The sequence below is a fragment of the Chiloscyllium plagiosum genome, unplaced genomic scaffold (assembly GCF_037043375.1).
Source record: "Chiloscyllium plagiosum isolate Xiang-an unplaced genomic scaffold, Cpla_swu_hap1 HiC_scaffold_15, whole genome shotgun sequence".
Taxonomy (NCBI): Eukaryota; Metazoa; Chordata; class Chondrichthyes; order Orectolobiformes; family Hemiscylliidae; genus Chiloscyllium; species Chiloscyllium plagiosum.
Window position 1 is genome coordinate 13,780,229 of NW_028270153.1, and position 21,308 is coordinate 13,801,536.

General features: G+C 43.3%; 1 protein-coding gene across 3 annotated transcripts in view; it reads left to right on the forward strand.

Moving 5' to 3' along the window:
* LOC122560273 (E3 ubiquitin-protein ligase Itchy homolog) overlaps window positions 1-21,308 on the forward strand; it is a 107,802-nt gene that overhangs the window by 22,735 nt on the left and 63,759 nt on the right. Inside the window, exons 2-3 of one of the 3 annotated variants that reach the window (XM_087994750.1) lie at window positions 9,978-10,070; window positions 15,656-15,684. The exons of 1 other annotated variant lie outside the window; for it this stretch is intronic. The gene's annotated coding sequence lies outside the window, so the exon portion shown is untranslated. The remainder of the gene's footprint in view (window positions 1-9,977; window positions 10,071-15,655; window positions 15,685-21,308) is intronic. One more of the 3 variants, XM_043710807.2, reaches the window with a different exon arrangement.

Genomic DNA, 21,308 nt, shown 5'->3' on the forward strand with positions numbered 1-21,308 from the left:
TCGGGAGGATTTAAACTGGTAAGGTTTGGGGGTGGGACCCAGGGACATAGTGAGGAGAGAGGTCAATCTGAGACTGGTACAGTTGAGAGCAGAAGTGAGTCAAACAGTCAGGGCAGGCGGGGACAAGGTAGGACTAATAAATTAAACTGCATTTATTTCAGTGCAAGGTTCCTAACAGGGAAGGCAGATGAACTCTGCATCATTAGGAACTTGGGACTGGGTTGTCATAGCAATTACAGAAACATGGCTCAGGGATGGGCAGGACTGGCAGCAGGGAGGCAAGAGAGAGGGGGTGTGGTGTTTTTGATAAGGGATGGCATTACAGCTGTACTGAGGGAGGATATTCCCAGAAATACATCCAGGGAAGTTATTTGGGTGGAACTGAGAAATAAAAAAGGAATGATTACCTTATTGGGATTGTATTATAGACTCCCTAATAGTCAGAGTGAAATTGAGAAACAAATTTGTAAGGAGATCTCCGCTATCTGTAAATATAATAGTGGTTATGGTAGGGGATTTTAACTTGCCAAACATAGACTGGAACTGCCATAGTGTTAAGGGGTTTTGGTTGGGGTGAAAGGCAATTTCGTAAGCAAGACAGATGGAGTGGAATTTAAGTGTGTACAAGATTCAGCATGTGGATGTATGTACTAGAGAAGGTGCAAAACTTGACCTACGTTTGGGAAATAAGACAGGGCAGGTGACTGAGGTGTCAGTGGGGGAGCACTTTGGAGCCAGCAACCATAAGTCTATTAGGTTTAAAATAGTGATGGAAAAGGATAGACCAGATTAGATTAGATTAGATTCCCTACCGTGTGGAAACAGGCCCTTTGACCCAACAAGTCCACGCTGACCCTCCGAAGAGTAACCCATCCAATCCCATTTCCTTCTGACTAATGCACCTAACACTACGGGCAATTTAGCATGGCCAATTCATCTGACCTGCACATCTTTGGACTGTGGGAGGAAACCGGAGCACCTAGAGGAAACCCACGCAGACACAGGGAGAACGTGCAAACTCCACGCAGACCGTCGCCTAAGGCTGGAATTGAACCTGGGACCCTGGTGCTATGAGGCAGCAGTGCTAGCAACTGTGCTGCCCTCTGTGGTCTTCACCCTTTCTATCCTCTGTACTTTCTTCCAGCTCTACAACACTATGCACTCCTATATTTGCTGTTCTCCTCTGCATTTCCAATTTAATTGCTTCATTATTGCTGGTCATGTTTTCAACTGCTAAGACCCCAACCTTTAGAACTTCCTCCCGAAACCCTTCTGCTTTTCTCTGTCGCCTTTTAAGACACTACACAGATACTGGCCTCTTTCACCTGTCTTCGTACTTATTTGTGTCTTGGTATAAACATTGTTTCGCAACATACCTTTAAAGCACCTTGGAATATTTTATGATATGTAAGGTAGTACATTGATGCAAGCTGTTTGTATGAGAATGCCTTATCCCTATTATGTTTTATGGAAATCCTTTGGAAACCACTGCTTTATGCTATGAATTCTTATTTTTATTAAACAACGTACAGGTGGATGTTCTTTTCTCTTCCCAGCACTGATGATGTAGAGCACACCTAACATGCATGATTTAAAAATATCTGCATTTCTGCAATTCAGTCCATCAGTTAAGGCCAGACACATTCCTTGCAGAGGGCTATTCCATGATGTTGTTTGCAACTGGAAATGGGGATGGAAATCCAGCTGATGCTATTAAAGCAACTCTAATTACAACATCTAAAAGTTGAAGTTCTAAATTGGAGAAAGGCCAATTTTGACAGTATTAGGCAAGAACTTTCAAAAGTGAGTGGGGGCAGGCGTTTGCAGGTAAAGGGATGCCTGGAAAATGGGAAGCCTTCAGAAATTAGATATCGAGAATCCAGAGCGTATATTCCTGTCAGGGTGAAAGGAAAGGCTTGTAGGTATTGGGAATGCTGGATGACTAAAGAAATTGAGGGTTTGGTTAAGAAAAAGAAGGAAGCACATGTCAGGTGTAGACAGGATAGGTAGAGTGAATCCTTAGAAACGTGTAAAGGCAGTAGGAGTATACTTAAGAGGGAAATCAGGACGGCAAAAAGGGAACATGAGATAACTTTGGCAAATAGAATTAAGGAGAATCCAAAGGGTTTTTACAAAAACGTGAAGGACAAAAGGGTAACTTGGGAGAGAATAGGACCTTTCGAAGATCAGCAAGGCAGCCTTTGTGTGGAGCGGCAGGGGATGGGGGGAGATGCTAAATGAGTATTTTGCATCAGTGTTTACTGTGGAAAAGGATATGGAAGGTATAGACTGTAGGGAAATAGATGGTGACATCTTGCAAAATGTCCAGATTACAGAGGAGGAAGTGCTGGATGACTTGAAACGGGTAAAGGTGGATAAATTCCCAGGACCTGATCAGGTGTACCCTAGAACTCTGTGGGAAGTTAGAGAAGTGATTGCTGGATCTCTTACTAAAATATTTGTATCATCGATAGTCACAGGTGAGGTGCTGGAAGACTGGAGGTTGGCTAATGTGGTGCCACTGTTTAAGACAGATGGTAAGGACAAGCCAGGGAACTATAGACCAGTGAATCTGATATTGTTGGTAGGCAAGTTGTTGGAGGAAATCCTGAGGGACAGGATGTACATGTATTTGGAAAGACAAGGACTGATTAGGGATAGTCAGCATGACTGTGTGGGAGATCATGTCTCACAAACTTGAATGAGTTTTTTTGAAGAAGTAACAAAAAGGATTGGTGAGGGCAGAGCAGTAGATGTGATCTATATGGACTTCAGTAAGATGTTCAGCAAGGTTCCCCATGAAAGACTGGTGAGCAAGGTTAAATTTCATGGAATAAAGGGGGAACTAGTCATTTGGATACAGAACTGGCTCAAAAGTAGAAGACAGAGGGTGGTGGTGGAGGGTTGTTTTTCAGACTGGAGGCCTGTGACCAGTGGAGTGCCACAAGGATTGGTGCTGGGTCCACTAATTTTCGTCACTAACTGGTTTGGATGTGAGCATAAGAGGTAGTGTTAGTAAGTTTGCAGATGATACCAGAAAATTGGAGGTGAAGTGGACATCGAAGAAGGTGTCCTCTGATTACAACGGGATCTTGATCAGATGTGCCAATGGACTGAGAAGTGGCAGATGGAGTTTAATTTAGATAAATGTGAGGTGCTGTATTTTGGGAAAGCAAATCCTAGTAGCATTTATACACTTAATGGTAAGGTCCTGGGGAGTGTTGCTGAACAAAGACCTTGGAGTGTAGGTTCATAGCTCCTTGAAAGTGGAGTTGTGGGTAGATAGGATAGTGAAAAAGGCATATGGTATACTTTATTGGTCAGAGTATGGAGTGCAGGAGATGGGCGGTCATGTTGCGGCTGTACAAGACATTGGTTACGCCACTGTTGGAATATTGTGTACGATTCTGGTCTCCTTCCTATTGGAAAAATGATGTGAAACTTGAAAGGGTTCAGTGAGGAAGTGGTGGAGGCCAGTCCAACTGCAGCATTGAAGAGGCATCTGGATGGGTACATGAATAGGAAGGGTTAAGAGGGATATGGGGCAAGTGCTGGCAAATGGGACTAGATTACAATGATGTTGCCAGGGTTGGAGGATTTGCGCTATCGGGAGAGTCTGAACAGGCTGGGGCTGTTTTCCCTAGAGCGTCTGAGGTTGAGGGGTGACCTTATAGAGGTTTATAAAATCATGAGGACATGGATAGGATAAATAGACAAAGTCTTTTTCCCTGGGTGGGGGAGTCCAGAACTAGAGGGCATAGGTTTAGGGTGAGAGGGGAAAGATATAAAAGAGTCCTAAGGGGCAACCTTTTCACGCAGAGGGTGGTATGTGTATGGAATGAGCTTCCAGAGGAAGCAGTAGAGGCTTGTACAATTGCAACATTTAAAAGGCATTTGGATGGGTATATGAATAGGAAGGGTTTGGAGGGATATGGGCCAGGTGCTGGCAGGTGGGACTAGATTGGGTTGAGATATCTGGTCAGCATGGACAATTTGGACTGAAGGGCCTGTTTCCGTGCTGTACATCTGAGTCTATGCCTCTAATTTTGTTGAATAAGTGTCCCTGTGCCTTACTCAAAGCACAAAACTGGTTCTGAACGTTTCCATACTAAATCTGTTCAAGATCAAGAGGCAAAGAATGGATACTCTAAATTTGGTTTTCTGAGGATCTAAATTCCATTGTTTGAGCTTTGGATGTGTACGTTATCAAGCTATTCAAAGATCGCATTCATACAAATGGAATAGTTTGATGGAGAAAAGACTGGAAATGCGCATGGATGCCCTTTTGGAAACTCTGTCATCAAATTGTTCAGAAAATGCAGAATACCTAACTGAGTGGGTTGGAGATGAAGGTGAGGTATTTTGAAAATACCATGGTAGATTCAAAATATGATCTTTGCATTGTTACCATAGCCGAAGTGTCTTGATGAATTCTATTAACTCATTGCGTTGACAAATATTTTTGAAGATTTTGTAGTAAAAAGTATTTTTGTATGGTTCTTTCAGTAACGGTTTTTATGTTGATTTGTTTTGAGTTGCCAGTGCTATTTTTTTTAACCTTTTTGAAGTGGTCACCATCTACTCCAACGTTAGTGTTCACATTTTGTTGTTGGCATATTAGCTTTTTGAAGTTTGTACTATCTTTCGAAGAAGTACACTGCTACTACAGTATGAATGATCTGCTTTTGTATAATAGCATTTATATAGTACCTTCAGAATTGTAAATTAAAGTTCAGAACTTTGATTTAAGGATGCACATAAATATACACCCATGTACACTTGACAAGCATTTTATCACATCTCGATTGATATAATTGTAAGATGCCTTTGTGTGGAGTCACAGAAAATGGGGGAGATACTAAATGCATATTTTGCATCAATATTTACTGTGGAAAAGGATATGGAAGATATAGACTATAGGGAAATAGATGGTCACATCTTGCAAAATGTCCAGATTTCAGAGGAGGAAGTGCTGGATGTCTTGAAATGGTTAAAGGTGGATAAATCCCCAGGACCTGATCAGGTGTACCTGAGAACTCTGTGGAAAGCTAGAGAAGTGATTGCTGGGCCTGTTGCAGAGATATTTGTATCATCGATAGTCACAGGTGAGGTGCTGGAAGATTGGAGGTTGGCAAATGTGGTGCCACTGTTTAAGAAGGGCGGTAAAGACAAGCCAGGGAACTATAGACCGGTGAGCCTGACCTCGGTGGTGGGCAAGTTGTTGGAGGGAATCCTAAGGGACAGGATGTACATGTATTTGGAAAGGCAAGGATTGATTTGGGATAGTCAACATGGCTTTGTGCGTGGGAAATCATGTCTTACAAACTTGATTGAGTTTTTTGAAGAAGTAACAAAGGAGATTGAGGGCAGAGCAGTAGATGTGATCTATATGGACTTCAGCAAGGCGTTTGACAAGGTTCCCCATGGGAGACTGACTGATTAGCAAGGTTAGGTCTCATGGAATACAGGGAGAACTAGCCATTTGGATACAGAACTGGCTCAAAGGTAGAAGACACAGGGTGGTGGTGGAGGGCTGTTTTTCAGACTGGAGGTCTGTGACCAGTGGAGTGCCACAAGGAACGGTGCTGGGTCCTCTAATGTTTGTCATTTACATAAATGATTTGGATGCCAGCATAAGAGGTACAGTTTGCAGATGACACCAAAATTGGAGGTGTAATGGACAGCGAAGAGGGTTACCACAGATTACAATAGGATCTGGACCATATGGGCCAATGGGCTGAGAAGTGGCAGATGGAGTTCATTTCAGATAAATGCGAGGTGCTGCATTTTGGGAAAGCAAATCTTAGCAGGACTTATACACTTAATGGTAAGGTCCTAGGGAGTGTTGCTGAACAAAGAGACCTTGGAGTGCAGGTTCATAGCTCCTTGAAAGTGGAGTCGCAGGTAGATAGGATAGTGAAGAAGGCATTTGGTATGCTTTCCTTTATTAGTCAGAGTATTGAGTACAGGAGCTGGGAGGTCATGTTGCGGCTGTAAAGGACATTGGTTAGGCCACTGTTAGAATATTGCGTGCAATTCTGGTCTCCTTCCTATCAGAAAGATGTTGTGAAACTTGAAAGGATTCAAAAAATATTTACAAGGATGTTGCCAGGGTTGGAGGATCTGGGCTATAGGGAGAGGCTGAATAGGCTGGAGCTGTTTTCCCTGGAGCGTTGGAGGCTGAGGGGAGACCTTATAGAGGTTTACAAAATCATGAGGGGCATGGATAGGATAAATAGACAAAGTCTTTTCCCTGGGCTGGGCGAGTCCAGAACTAGAGGGCATAGGTTTAGGGTGAGAGGGGAAAGATATAAAAGAGACCTAAGGGGCAACTTTTTCTCGCAGAGGGTGGTACATGTATGGAATGAGCTGCCAGAGGATGTGGTGGAGGCTGGTACAATTGCAACATTGAAGAGGCATTTGGATGAGTATATGAATAGGAAGGGTTTGGAGGGGTATATGCCGGGAGCTGGCAGGTGGGACTAGATTGGGTTGGGATATCTGGTTGGCGTGGACAGGTTGGACCAAAGGGTCTGTTTCCATACTGTACATCTCTATGACTCTAATTGTGGAAGAAGTACAATGGAGCTCTGCTTGCACACAGTTAGTAGCTGTAAGAAAGCTTTGTCTGAATTGGAGCTTATTTTGTGTAAATAGCATTTGTTCCTCAGTATCTTGCCCAAAAACCTATTTATGTACATTTGAGAACAAGATTTGACTGAAGGATATCATATTGGAGTCTCTCCTAATTTGTTGTTCACACAAAACCTCCGGACGGGTTGCTGATTTTTGATTGGCCTTTGGAATCCATACTCTGTTTTCTTTTGTAGCTCTCTGTTTTGTGTATCTTCATGCACCATTTCCGTGAGACTTTGTGAAATCAGCTGAGGTTTTCCTGGGTTGATAGGAATGCCACTCCTAAGTTTCTCATTTAAAAAATACACTGGTCTACTTCACCTAGACCAACATAAACAACAGTGATTGCACCAAATAAAATCATGTAACAACAATGCTCTCATACTCTGGTAACATTTTTGATGGCGCCATTTTTATTTATAATGGAACATCGAAATTTAGAGTGGTGTGGTTTACAGCACCAATTCATCCTAACCAGCTAGCATTCTTTGTAAACTGCTGAATTTTATTTTAGAACCAAGCTGCTGAAAATTAAGGACCTACAGGGTAAGGATCTAAGAAAAATTAATATGTCATAGCAGATTGATCAGTGCTTTAGAGCAGGTACAGCCTTGAGTAAATGTAACATAATGCATTAACTTCAGTAGCTACTGAAGGGAAACCGCTGTTATGTAGACAACAATCTTGTCAGTGGTTAAAGTACATGTTGCATTCGAACTTGATGTAAAACCCCATTTTGAATCCAATCTGTATACAGAGTTGTCTTCATTTCAGTTTCAGAAGTACACTGTAATTCTGGGGCATGAGTAAAATGTCAAAGTGCTAGTTATGTTAGGTTTCAAACTCTATTGATTTCAAGTGTGGAAGTACTATTGTAAGTTGACTGTCCAAAATCTCAAAAGTAATATGCTGTTTGTTAACTCCAGGAAGTCTCATCTATCCATCGCTCTTGTGTTAAATTGTAGCTGTGGTTCTGCTTGCATCTAAGTGTGCCACTCCTTTGTTCTCCAACTGTTAATGTCTATGGACATGCTCTTGAATATGCTCTTTAATTATTTTGAAGGGGGACAATGGAACATAGCTAGATTGTAGTTGGCAAAGAAAACAAAGTGGCTAATAGTGTCTGTCAGTGGAACAAAAAAACACGTATGCCTTGCTGTTATCAAAAGTAACCAAGGTAAGTTACTATGCATATGCCAGGTGGTTGAAGAAGAGAAGAAAATAGAAATTGAATTTTTAAAATAAATCAAACTATTAAACTGTTATATTGCTTGCTGTTCTTTTTCAGTATAGGTGAAATAGAATAGGAGCGGTAATTTTTTAGTATTCATTTATGGGATATGAACATAACTTTAAGGCTGATTCCCACTGGCCTAAATTTTATTTGGACTCCTTGATGCTATGCTCAGTCAGGTGTTGCCTCAATGCCGAGAGCAGTCACACTCAAATCCCCTCCTAAATTCAGCTCTTCTGTCCATGTTTGCAGCAAGATTATGATGAGGAAGTCTGGATCAAGTGATTTTGGCAGACCCTAAACTGAACATTGGTGAACAGCCTTTGGAATGCACTATCTGATGGGGTATTCAATGATAGCCTTCAAATGGAGTTTGGTAATTACTTCAAAAGTATGCAGGTGTATGTGGAATGTTTAAGGAAATCTGACTAACTACAATGCTTTTCAAAAAAAAGCAGGCTTCATTGACCAAAATTACAGCCTGTCTTTTATATTGTTCTTTGATTTTGTTCTAATACAATATTCTGCAATTGTCATGTAGTAAGTGAGCTTGTCTGCTGTAAGTATTTGTTTGACTTTGCTGCGTGGCAATATCTGATCTACATTACCAATAGTGAGAGAAACTGGTACTTTGAAGCCTGTAGATGACATGAAGTCATTTTTTGTTAGTTATTTGGAAACGCTTTCTTTCAGTTACCGTGATAATTGACTCATCATAAATTATGAATCATAAACATTCTTACTTGAGTAAATGTTGTCATAAGGACTTCAATAAAGCATATGATAAGGAAGTGATATATAAAAGCAAAATACTGAAGATGCTAGAAACCTGAAGTAAAACCAGAAAGTGCTGGAGATACTCGCGCACCCCAGCAGCATCTGTGGAGAAGCACAGTTAATGTTTCAAATCTGATTTGACTCCTTTTCAGAACTGTTGAATGAAGTAATACTGCCACACAGGGAGGTTGGTGTGATATTAAAATATACAGTCCTAGTTTAAATACATTTATTCTCTTGATGGTTTCATTGCAAACGTTTTCCCAGTTATCAGTACTACTTAAGATGTAATAAATTAATGCAGTTGCTGGAATCTGTAGTGAACAACAACAGTATTTGCTCAATCCTACACATCCTCAGTAGTGAAAACAAAAATGCTGTAGATCACAGCGGGTCAGACAGCATCCATGGTGCAAAACACAATGGCAAACAGATTTGAGAGGAGATACGGGGGGCACACAGTTTATTCAACTGCTAGTCCTGATCTGGCAGAGACAGAACCTTTTCAACAACAAGGTCCTGCAGAAGCAGCTTCCCCCAAGGCTCCAGACCCAACAAGCAGCTTTAGAACCAAGAACCACAGAGGCCGAACAGAGAAGCTGAATCAGGAAGACCAAACCAAGAGCATCATCGCAACGAGGGACATCCAAGAGCGGGGGAACCAACCGAGTGCTCTCAGAACAAGACCTTCTAGGCGCAGGCTGTTCCAAGCCAAGAGAACCGATGGCAAGAGTCTCAGCAACCTGATGCATTTTAAACCTGTATTTTCCCTCAGTATTAAGTTGAAACTCTTGAAACCCAGGAAGATGGGTGGTGATAGTGCAGGGACCCCTAGGGTTGGAAGCCTGATTAAAGTTTGTGATTAAAACGTCTGTTTAGCTTCTAATGGTGTTTTAACCTCTTTAATTTGATGGTGTGTTTAATCATAGGCCTCTGTATAGTTGTTAATTTCACTGTTTCTTGCATTTGCCTTTTATTTCTTACCTTTTTATATTTAAATAAATGCAGAGTTCCTTTTGCCCTGAAACACCTGTCTACTGCTACCTTTATTTCACATTTCTAAGTCCAGTATTAGAACCAGGGATTGGGGCCTGATTCGAACCACCTAAAAATCGGCAAATTATTGATTGCAACCAGGTGTCCTACAGATGTCCTCTTCCTGAGGGATCAGAAGAGAGATCCTTCAGCCCCAAATCATTTCTGATCAGCCATGCTATCTTTGTTGATAGATGTCAGTTGAGTATAGCTTAGTTGCACAATTTATTTTTTTTTTATGTAGTGGTGAATAGGCTGTTGTAAACTGAATTTCTACATTGTTTAACTTTTATAGAACGAGCTAAGAAACCAGTATCAAACGCTGAAGGCCTGTTCCAAGAGAAATGTCCAGGAAAGACTGACTAATTTGGCATTGCTTGGTAGATTGGTATGTATGATAAAACTATTTGAATGCTATTTTTGAAGACAAAACATATGAAATCTCTTGTTTGCCAGTGCATCATATTTTAAAGTGCTCTTTTTAATTTGTAAGTCCATTATATGGCAGAAATACATTGTTATGGCACAACATCTTTTCAGTATAATAATTTTTCTAAGCAAACTTAATGTGGGCGAAAGTGTCATGACTAGCATTGTCTGTCCCTAGTTACAGTTGATAAGGTAGCAGTCTGTCATCTTGAATTCTGGATTAGTGGTGCAGGAAGAGCACAGCAGTTCAGGCAGCATCCAAGGAGCTTCGAAATCGACGTTTCGGGCAAAAGCCCTTCATCAGGATTCCTGATGAAGGGCTTTTGCCCGAAATGTCGATTTCGAAGCTCCTTGGATGCTGCCTGAACTGCTGTGCTCTTCCTGCACCACTAATCCAGAATCTGATTTCCAGCATCTGCAGTCATTGTTTTTACCTTGTCATCTTGAATTGCTGATTTGGAGGCACTGGTGTTAGACGAGGATGGGCAAAGTCAGAAATTACACGACACCAGGTTATTGTCCAACAGATTTATTTGAAATTACTAGCTTTTGGAGTGCTCCTCTTTCATCAAGAACCTTTGACATCTGTATAGTGATGGTGCTGTTACGACACTGGGTAAACCCCTCTGCTAATTTAAACCAGCAACACCGAAAAGATTCACCTACTGCTGTAATCTGTTAAAATTCGAGAGGCAAAGAACTATCCCACAGCTCACTATTTAAAGTAAAAATTAACAAATTTATTCTTTAAGTCCAACAGAGAATATTAAAACCAACAATTATTTATAGCTCCTTTCTCTTAAACCTATCTTTTACCTCCCACTATCCAATACTAGTCTGATTAAGAAATCCCGATTTAAGATTTACAAAAAAAAAATCACGTTTCAAAACTAGTCTGTTTTGCCGATGTTCCTTTATAGATTTTCCTCTTTAGATTCTCTCCAGGTTGGCTTTGATGTTCTGCTGCATAAACTCCCCAGTCAGGTACCTTTCAGAGAGCTCTTCAGCTAGTAGTCTACATTTGTTGGTGCTCGGCAGATCTCCACCGAACTGTTCAAATGTCTGGTTTTCAACCCCAAAACATCAAATTGTTTCATTAGTATTTTGACAATATTAAAACCAAATTCAAATTTAATTGGATTTTGGTAACTTAGGGCATAGTTTAAACTGTTCGAGTTTGAACTTGTTTTTGTTTCATGGCAACCCAGCGATGCTGAGAGATAAGAGAAAATGCTGGAAAATCTTAGCAGGTCTGGCAGCATATGTAAGGAGAGAAGAGCTGACATTTTGAGTCTAACTGACCCTTTGTCAAAGCTGGAGATAAATGGGGGGAGGGGGGAGATTGATGCTGAGGGAAGGCACTAGATGGATGCAGGTGGGGGGTGGGGTGATGGTGATAGGTTAGAGTGAAGGGTGAAACGGATAGGTGGGATGGAAGATGTGCAATAGTTGAAGAGGGCAGTGCTGAGTTGGAGGGTTGGATCTAGGGATGAGGTCGGGATAGAGGCACCTCCCCATGCAACTGCAAGAGGATGTAAAACCTGCACCCACACCTGCCCCCTCACCTCCATCCAAGGCCCCAAAAGATCCTTCCACATCCAACAGAGATTTTCCTGCACATCCAAACACTCCATCTACTAGGTCCATTGCTCTCAATGTCTCCTCTATACTGGGGAAACAGGACGTCAGCTCACGGAACATTTCAGAGGACGTCTGAAACAACCCACTGCCCTGTGACCAACCACTTCAACTCCCCCTCCCACTCCATCAAGGACAAGCAAATCCTGGGCTGCCTCCACTGCCAAAACCTAGCCACCTGAAGCCTGGAGGAAGGATGACTCATCTTCTGCCTTGGGACTGTCCAACGACCCGGCATCAATGTCAATTTTACCAGTTTCCTCATCTTCCCTCCTTCTACCTCATCCCTGATCCAACCCTCCAACTCAGCATAGCCCCCTTGAACTGTCCCATCAGTTCATCTTCCTTCCCGCCTATCCACTGCACCTGTCACCATCTACCTATTGCCTTCGCAGCTACTCCCCCCCCCCCCCCCCCCACCCCTCCCACCACCACCACCCCCCCACACACCATCCTCAAACCCCCTCTCCCCCACCCACCCCCACCCCACACCATCCTCAAACCCCCTCCCCCACCCCATTAATCTCTCAGCCCCTCCCCCCACTCTCCCTTTCTGGTGAAGGGCTTATGTCCAAAATGTCGATTCTCCTGCCTGACCTGCTGTGCTTTTTCAGCGCCACACTTTTCGACTCATTATAATAGTTTCTGTCCATCTTCATAAAGCTGTGCCTTTTGCTTTATTCATTCATGGTTTGTGGGTGCTACTGGCTTAGTGTCCACCACTGATTGGCCTTGAAAAGACGGTGGTGCAGTCTTTGGAGTGTATGTACACGCACAGAGCAGTTAAGAAGGGAGTTCCAGAATTTTCACCTAGTGGTAGTGACGGAACATTGATTATAGATGCAAGCAAGATATTGTGGGGCTTTGAGGGGAACTTGCAGGTGGTGGTTCTCCTGTGGAGACGTTGCCCTTGTCCTCCTCGGTGGTGGAGGTTGAGAATTTGGGAGGTAAATAGCCCAAGCAATACCCAGCTACTCTAGTTAAAAATTGCCAGTGTTCAACCCAAGCACACAAATCTGAGTTATTGTTTTAAGTTTAATTCTGTGGATTTTAATTTATTTAACAGTGGAACAGCTGGCACTGCATAAAATGGCCCCTAACGTCTATCTCTTGATAACACTAAATGACCAACCGCATAGTCTACAGAATAATACAAAAAATTCTTCAATCGTAATAACAACACTTGAATAACTGAATAAGTAAAATTTGTACAGATTTGTTTAAATCTGTTCCTGCTTTAATACCGCAATAGCACAGTGTTAAATAGGTTCATTATTAAATTAGATTTCTTGTTAACGTAATCTAGTTTGAGAATATTCATCCGTTCAATAGGCAGTCAAGTTTTGGTTTGTGTGCTGGTGCTAATGGCCTTTGGTTCTTTCTGCACTTTAACTGCAGGAAGCTTGAGGAAACGATTAACTGGTTGTGAGAAGACAGGGGATTAGGAGTTCGTGCTTTTGCTTCCAATTGAGGTCCAGCAGTAGCCAGCTGAACTGTTGCAATTTGCGTGAATAATCTGATTTAGATCTGACAGGTTGAGGAAGTTTTCAGTTTTTTTTAAGGATATTTGATGGAACTCTGCAATATTGTTTGTAACCTGGAGTGGAGGTTAATTTGTGCACTGTAGGATGTGAATGGGCAGCATTAACCTATATGTTGACTTGATCTGGAAACTGGATGATAATTCAGTACAAGAATGGAAGACAAATGAGATCAAACATAATTACTGCTGTCTTATAATTCTTGATAAAAATTGCTTCATGTAAGCTACATGGTAAAACAGCTGGTTTATGACTATGGATGCTGTATAATGTGAATTGCCTGATATTTCTCTTCTCTCTAATATAAGGATTTTTAAATTGCCCCTATTCTAATCCTGTCCCCTCCCCAACACCACTGCCACCCCACCCCAGGAAAAGGTTGCAGTTTATGGGAGTAATTTCCTTTATGTTCATTTTGAGGGTATAGATCAATTGTTAAGATGGGTAAGTCACCTTTCAAAAAACCAAAAACCTGTGGATGCGAGAGATCAGAAACAAAAGCATAAATTGCTGGAAGAACTCAGGTCTGGCAGCATCTGTGGAGGGAAAGCAGAATTAATGTTTTGGGTCCAATGACTCAACCACAGGATATCAGACTCTTGTCCAGAACCTGAAATTTTGGATGTAGGTTTGCTCGTTGAGCTGGAAGGTTCATGTCCAGATAGTTCATCACCCTGCTAGGTAACATCTTTTATGGGCCTCAGGCGAAGCACTACTGATAATTCCTACTTTCTATTTATATGTTTGGGTTTCTTTGGGTTGGTGATGTCATTTCCTGTGGTGATGTCATTTCCTGTGGTGAAGTCACTTCCTGTTCCTTTTCTCGGGGTGGTAGATGGGGTCAAACTTGATGTATTTGTTGATAGAGTTCCAGTTGGAACGCCATGCTTCCAGGAATTCTCATGTCTTTGTTTGGCTTGTCCTAGGATGGATGTGTTGTCCCAGTCAAAGTGGTGTCCTTCCTCATCCATATGTGAGGATACTAGTGAGAGAGGGCCATGTCTTTTTGTGGCTAGTTGGTGTTCATGTACCCTAGTGGCTAGTTTTCTGCCTGTTTGTCCAATGTAGTGTTTGATACAGTCCTTGCACGGTATTTTGTAAATGACATTAGTTTTGCTTGTTGCCTGTCTCGGGTCTTTCAAGTTTATTAGCTGCTGTTTTAGTGTGTTGGTGGGTTTATGGGTTACCATGATGCCAAGGGGTCTGAGTAGCCTGGCAGTCACTTCCGAGATGTTTTTGATGTCGGAGAGAGTGGTTAGGATTTCTGGACATGTTTTGTCTGCTTGTTTGGGTTTGTTGCTGAGAAATCAGCAGACTGTGTTCATTGGGTACCCATTCTTTTTGAATACACAGTATAGGTGATTTTCTTCTGCTCTGTGTAGTTCCTCTGTGCTGCAATGTGTGTTGGTTCATTGAAATAATGTTCTGATGCAGCTTCGTTTGTGGGTGTTGAGATGATTGCTTCTGTAGTTCAATATTTGGTCCATTTGTGTTGTTTTCCTTTAGACGCTGGTTTGACGTTGCCCATTGGTTGTTCGCTCTACTGTGACATCTAGGAATGGCAATTATTTGTTGTTTTCCACTTTATTGAATTTTATGCCAGGAAGGGTATTATTGATGGTCTTGAAGGTTTCCTCTAATTTGTTTTGTTTAGTGATAACAAAAGTGTCATCCACATAGCGGACCCAAAGTTTGGGTTGGATGGTTGGCAGAGCTGTTTGTTCAAGTCTCTGCATTGCAGCCTCTGCTAAGAACCCTGATGTCGGAGATCCTATGGGTGTTCCATTGGTTTGTCTGTAAGTTTTGTTGTTGATGGTGAAGTGTGTGGTAAGTCATAGGTCCAGTAGCTTGATGAAGTTAGCAGTGTTTGGTGTATGTGTCTTTGGGTCTTATAATAGTGTAGTCAGTGTTTCCTTCGCCAGGTTAATGTTGATTAATGTAAACAGGGCTGTTGCATCAAAGGAGACCATTATTTCATTCTCTTCTATCTTAGTGTCTTTGGTCTTCAGGAATTCTTGGGTCGAGTGGATGGAGTGGGGTGAGTCCTCTACTAAGTGTTTTAGTCTTTGGTGTAGTTCCTTGGCCAATCAGTAAGTTGGTGTTCCAGGTAGTGTGACTATGGGTCTATGGGGGGCTTCTGGTTTGTGAATTTTGGATAATCCATAGAAACGTGGTGTGTTGGATCCGTCTGGTTCCATTTTTTTGGAAGTTGGTCTTATTTAATTCTCCAGATTTCTGAAGTGATTTTGAGTAGGGCTGTGATTCAGTTCTCTAGCTGTGGGGTCGGGTCTATTGCCACTTGTTGGTAAGTGTTGTTATCTGTAAGTAGTGCGTTTGCTTTTTCAATGTAGCCTCTTCCATTTAGAATGACTGTCAAGCATCCTTTGTCTGCAGGTAGGAGAACAATGTTTTTATCTTTTTCAGTCTTTCGAGTGCTTTCCTTTCTTGTGTATTGAGCGTGATTCCTTCCCTTTTTCTTTTTGCTTAATGTTGGTGCGACTACCTGTCTTGATGGTTTGCTGGGTTTCTTCTGAGAGTTGGTTGTCTTTTAGTGTTGTTTCTAATGCTGCTATCTTGTCCACATCCTGGCAGTTGTAATTTAATCCTCTTACTAAGATGGCTTTTTCAATGTCTGTTAAGGGTCTGTCAGAAGTTTTTTTTATCCATGCTTCTGTGTTGTCAGTGTTGTTACTTTATGTGAGTTTATCTAGTTTTTTTCTGCAGATCTAATTTCATTTTCTGTGTTTGTCGTTGTCTAATAGCTATGGCTTGTTGTACTGTGTCTATCCATTCATGGTCTGTTGCATGAGTGAGTAAAGATTTTTGATGCAAAATTTCCCCGTTGCATTCACGGAGTCTGTTGTGGTCATCATTAATCATTTCTCTAAGCATTCTGCGCCCGTTTTGCTCTGCTATTCTTTTGGCTAGTGGAATAGAACATAGAACATAGAAAAATACAGCGCAGCACAGGCCCTTTGGCCCTCGATGTTGCGCCGATCCAAGCCCACCTAACCTACACTAGCCCACTATCCTCCATATGCCTATCCAATGCCCGTTTAAATGCCCATGCAGAGGGAGAGTCCACCACTGCGACTGGCAGGGCATTCCATGAACTCACGACTCGCTGAGTAAAGAATCTACCCCTAACATCTGTCCTATACCTACCATCCCTTAATTTAGAGCTATGCCCCCTCATAATAGCTGACTCCATACGTGGAAAAAGGTTCTCACGGTCAACCCTATCTAAACCCCTAATCATCTTGTACACCTCTATCAAGTCACCCCTAAACCTTCTTTTCTCCAATGAAAACAGCCCCAAGTGCCTCAGCCTTTCCTCATACGATCTTCCTACCATACCAGGCAACATCCTGGTAAACCTCCTCTGCACCCGTTCCAGTGCCTCCACACCCTTCCTATAGTATGGCGACCAAAACTGCACACAATACTCCAGATGCGGCCGCACCAGAGTCTTATACAACTGCAACATGACCTCAGGGCTCCGGAACTCAATTCCTCTACCAATAAAAGCCAGTACGCCATATGCCGCCTTCACCGCACTATTTACCTGGGTGGCAACTTTCAGAGATCTGTGTACATGGACACCAAGATCCCTCTGCTCATCCACACTACCAAGTATCCGACCATTAGCCCAGTACCCCATCTTTTACTCATACCAAAGTGAATCACCTCACACTTAACTATATTGAACTCCATTTGCCACCTTTCTGCCCAGCTCTGCAACTTATCTAAATCCCACTGTAACCTGACACATCCTTCCTCACTGTCAACAACTCCACCAACTTTCGTATCATCCGCAAACTTGCTCACCCAACCTTCTAGCCCCTCCTCCAGGTCATTTATAAAAATGATAAACAGCAATGGTCCCAAAACAGATCCTTGCGGAACACCGCTAGTAACAGCACTCCAAGATGAACCTTTACCATCAACTACTACCCTCTGTCTTCTTCCAGCCAGCCAATTCCTAATCCAAACCTCCAGCTCACCCTCAATGACATACCTTCGTATTTTTTGCAGTAACCTACCATGGGGAACCTTATCAAGCCTTACTAAAATCCATATACACCACATCTACCGCTTTACCCTCGTCTACCTCCTTAGTCACCTTCTCAAAGAATTCAATAAGGTTTGTGAGGCATGACCTACCCTTCACAAAACCATGCTGACTATCCTTGATCACATTATTCCTATCCAGATGTTCATAAATCCTATCCCTTACAATTCTCTCTAAGACTTTGCCCACAACAGAAGTGAGACTCACCGGCCTATAGTTCCTAGGGTTATCCCTACTCCCCTTCTTGAACAAGGGAACCACATTTGCTATCCTCCAGTCTACTGGCACTATTCCTGTAGACACCGAGGACATAAAAATCAAGGCCAATGGCTCTGCAATCTCCTCCCTTGCTTCCCAGAGAATCCTAGGATAAATACCATCAGGCCCAGGGGACTTATCTATTTTCACCCTTTCCAGAATTTCCAACACCTCTTCCCTACATACCTCAAAGCCGTCCATTCTAATTAATTGTGACTCAATATTCACATCGGCAACAATGTCCTGTTCCTGAGTGAATACTGACGAAAAGTATTCATTCAGTGTCTCCCCAATCTCTTCAGCCTCCACACACAACTTCCCACTACTATCCTTGACTGGACCTATTCCTACCCTAGTCATTCTTTTATTCCTGACATACCTATAGAAAGCCTTAGGGTTTTCCCTAATCCTACCAACTAAGGACTTTTCATGTCCCCTCCTTGCTGCTCTTAGCTCTCTCTTCAGATCCTTCCTGGCTACCTTATAACTCTCAATCGCCCCAATTGAACCTTCACGCCTCATCTTTACATAGGCCGCCCTCTTCCATTTAACAAGGGATTCCAATTCCTTATTAAACCACGGTTCCCTCTCACGACCCTTTCCTCCCTGCCTGACAGGTACATACTTATCAAGGACACTCAATAGTTGCTCCTTGAACAAGCTCCACATATCAATTGCGCCCTTCCCTTGAAGCCTACTTTTCCAAGCCACGCATCCTTAGTCGTGCCTCACCGCACATAATTTCCCTGTCCCAGCTATAACTCTTGCCCTGCAGTGCACACTTATCCCTCTCCATCACTAGATTAAAAGTCACCGAATTGTGGTCACTGTCCCCAAAGTGCTCACTTACCTCTAATTCTAACACCTGGCCTGGTTCGTTACCCAGAACCAAATCCAGTGTGGCCTCACCTCTTGTTGGCCTGTCTACATATTGTGTCAGGAAACCCTCCTGCATACATTGGACGAACACCGACCCAGCTAACGAACTCGAGCTATAGCTTTCCCAGTCAATATCTGGAAAGTTAAAGTCCCCCATAACAACCACCCTATTACTTTCACTCTTCTCCTGAATCATCCTCGCAATCCTTTCTTCTGCATCTCTAGGACTATTAGGAGGCCTGTAGAAAACTCCTAACAGGGTGACCTCACCTTTCCTATTCCTAACCTCAGCTCAAACTACCTCAGATGGCGAGTCTTCATCCATCGTCCTTTCCACCGCTGTAATACTATCTTTGACGAGCAATGCCACACCTCCCCCTCTTTTACCCCCACCTCTGACCCTACTAAAACATTTAAACCCTGGAACCTGCAACAGCCAATCCTGTCCCTGTTCTACCCATGCCTCTGTAATAGCCACAACATCGAAATCCCAGGTACCAACCCATGCTGCAAGTTCACCTACCTTATTTCGTATACTGCTTGCATTGAAGTATACACACTTCAAGCCACTTTCCTGTTTACAGGCACCCCCCTTTGAGATTGCTGCCATGTTCCTAACCTCCCTACACTCCAGGTCCTGCACCCTAAAGCTACAGTCTAGGTTCCCATGCCCCTGCAGAGTTAGTTTAAACTCCCCCCAAGCGCACTAGCAAACCTCCCCCCAAGGATACTGGTGCCCCTCAGGTTCAGGTGTAGACCACCTTCCCCAGAAAGAACCCCAGTTATCCAGATGCCAGAATCCCTCCCTCCCTGCACCATACCTGTAGGCACGCATTTAACTGTTCTCTCTCCCTATTCCTCGACTCTCTATCACGTGGCACCGGTAACAAACCAGAGACGACAACTCTGTTCGTTCTAACTCTGAGCTTCCAACCTAGCTCCCTGAAAGCCTGCCTAACATCCTCAGCCCTCCTCCTACCTATGTCATTGGTGCCAATGTGGACCACGACTTCGGGCTGCTCCCCCTCCCCCTTAAGGACCCGGAAAACAGGATCAGAGAAGTCACGTACCCTTGCACCTGGGAGGCAACATACCAAACGTGAGTCTCTCTCGCCCCCACAGAACCGCCTATCTGTGCCCCGAACTATCGAGTCCCCAATAACTATTGCTCTGCTCTTCTCCACCCTTCCCTTCTGAGCAACATGGACAGGCTCCGTGCCAGAGGCCTGAACCCCATTGCTTACCCCTGGTAAGTCCCCCCCCCCCCCCACAAGTATCCAAAACGGTATACTTGTTCTTGAGGGGAACGGCCGCAGGGGGTCCCTGCACTGGCTGCTTCCTCCCAGTCCCCCTCACTGTCACCCATCTGTCTGCAATCTTTGGAGTTACTACTTCCCTAAAGCTCCGATCTATGACCCCCTCTGCCTCCCGAATGATCCTAAGTTCATCCAACTCCAGCTCCAGTTCCCTAACACGGTCTTGGAGATGGGTGCACTTCCTGCAAGTGTAATCAGCAGGGACAACCATGGCATCCCTCACCTCAAACATGTTGCAAGAGGAACATTGCACTGCCTTCACTGCCATCCCTCTAAAAGTAACCTTTTTAAAAAAAAAACTAGGTCTAAAGAATAGTACAAGCAAAATGCAACATTTACCTACTTACCACAACGGGTCTTATTATTAGGTTAGAGGAGGAGGGCGGGTGGGAGGCACTACCTCTGTAGTGCCTTGGGTTCCTCTCCTGCACGCTTTTATAGGAAAAAAAACCTACCCAGGTAAGCTTGCGCTACACCAGCTTCCGGCTGCCCCTCTGGTCGTCGTCACTTCCCCCTGCTGCTCCCGCTCTTTCTGTGAAGAGAGAAAAAAACACCGCTGCCCGCTACCGGTAAGTAATTTTAAAACAAACTGTCTCACCTTAGCTGTAGCCTTCCGGGTTTGTTTAAACTCAGCTGCTGCTCGCACTCAAAATGTTAAGAGGAGGTTTGTATTTAAGGTATTCAGATAGTACCTGTTTTCTTAGGCATTCCTGCAGGAAGTACAGCTGTTCAATCCACGGGGACAACACATCCATCCTAGGACAAGCCAAACAAAGACACACATGAGAATTCCTGGAAGCATGGCATTCCAACTGGAACTCCATCAACGAACACATCAAGTTAGACCCCATCTACCACCCCTTGAGAAAAGGAACAGGAAGTGACTCCACCACAGGAATAATGACATCACTGACCCAAAGAAACCCAAACATATGAATAGAAATCAAGAATCACGTACACTGATTCCCCTGATGGCCACTGAAGATGTTACCTAGTAGGGTGACAAAAAGTCTGGAAATGAACCTTCCAGCTCAGCGAGCAAATCTACATCCAAAACCTCAACATGAGCTACAAATCTTCTCAAAACTCGCTTAGCACCTGAAATGTTAATTCTGCTTTCTCTGTACAGATGCTGCCAGACCTGAGTTTTTTTTTCAGCTGTTTCCATTTTTGTTTCACCTTACTTTGAGTCTGAATCAGATTGTGGTGCTGGAAAGCACAGCACAGCAGGTCAGGCAGCATCCAAGGAGCAGGAGAATCGATGTTTCGTGTATGAGCTCTTCATCAGGAAATGGGGGAGGGGGGCCGAGCGATAAACTGGGTGGGTGGGGCGGGGTGGTGGGGGTTGGGGGGAAGGTTGCTGGGAATGCGATAGGTGGATGAAGGTGGGGTTGGTGATCTGAAGCATTCTACTGTGACCTAATTAATAAGTCAAGCAAAAATGGCATAGGCATGACATCCAAATTGATTTTTTACATTCCTGTGGCACCCCA